Here is a 1,237-nt window from a genome sequence, read left to right on the forward strand (position 1 = left end):
TATATGGAGTTCAGTATTTTTACTTTGTTTCCCTATATTTGTATTATATCATAAGCATTTTTCTACCAAAACCTTTGTTTTTTTTTTCCATTTGGCCCAATGGGTCAGGTCTCCAAGGAGGTTAAATTATGTCTAGTGGTTTTAGAAAGAGACTCAGGAAAAAGCCAGGTACCAGGGAAATACAGAAGGCATTCTATGTTCCAAAGACTTCCTAGTCATGCTTGAGGGTAAGCCTTTTAAAGAGATACTTACCCATCCCAGCCTGGACACTCTCTAGTCTGCAGATCTTCATCAGATGGTCACCCATCTTCTTGATGAATTTCACCTCCTCAACCAAGAAATGGTTCTCCAGGAAGTCATAGAGATGAGGGTCTGTGCAGCTAGAACACAGAGCATACAATCCAAAAGGGATTGCTTGGTTCAGGTTCTTCTCCAAGGCCAAGGTGGATTCCGTGGCATCCTGAGTTTTACCCCACTGTCTTGGGAAGGCTTCAGCATGTCCTGGAAAAGAACATGGACACTGTGATAGTTTTGCAGCCTTAAGAGATACTGGGCACCCTCATTCTTCTTCTCAGCCAACTCTTGGAAGAAGTGGCTCACATCCTGCTGAGCCCCATCATCACAGTTAAAACAGAAGCCCAGGGAGAGGTCAGTGTAGGAGGTCTGTAGATGCAGGTTGGTCAGGAAGTTGACAGCAGCCTCCAGCTTGGTGGAAACATTCTGATGAATTTGGGATTTCATAGGTGTTTGGCAATGAAGACTCAAGGTAAAAAAAAATTGTGTTGGCTGGTCTCTGAGGCTGAGAATAGCTGAGGTGGTTCCAAAGGGCATATGCCTTGAAGAGAGGTTGGAGGGTGGTTGGAAAGAAGGGGAGTCCCTGGGTTTGTTCTGTCCAAACCCTGGTAAAGCAAAAGACAGATCTCAGGACTGCCAAGGGCACTGTATATCATACACTTTTAAAATTAATCACTTAAACTTGTTGTTTATCGACACTTCTAATGTTAGAACTATTTGACAGTCATCTACCACCTAAAGCTTTGAACAAAATCCAAATTAGTTTCCTCCATTTTCCAGCTGTACTTTAAATTCTGATTTAAGCAATTCAATTCAAAGTGATAATAAAGAGAACTTTATTCCTCATGATTAGATTGTAGAGTGGGTGATTCTTCCAGTATAAAAACAAGAAGGCATGAAAACAATTTAGGGTGTCATGGAGTTGTCACACGAGCTGCTCAAC

General features: G+C 42.0%; 1 pseudogene; it reads right to left on the reverse strand.

Annotated features, from left to right (window-relative positions):
* Window positions 1-211: 211 nt before the first annotated feature.
* On the reverse strand, window positions 212-741 carry LOC119064988 (ferritin light chain-like; annotated as a pseudogene).
* Window positions 742-1,237: the final 496 nt, after the last annotated feature.

This window comes from Artibeus jamaicensis, unplaced genomic scaffold (assembly GCF_021234435.1).
Source record: "Artibeus jamaicensis isolate MK-2021 breed Jamaican fruit bat unplaced genomic scaffold, CSHL_Jam_final contig_415, whole genome shotgun sequence".
NCBI classification, from domain to species: domain Eukaryota; kingdom Metazoa; phylum Chordata; class Mammalia; order Chiroptera; family Phyllostomidae; genus Artibeus; species Artibeus jamaicensis.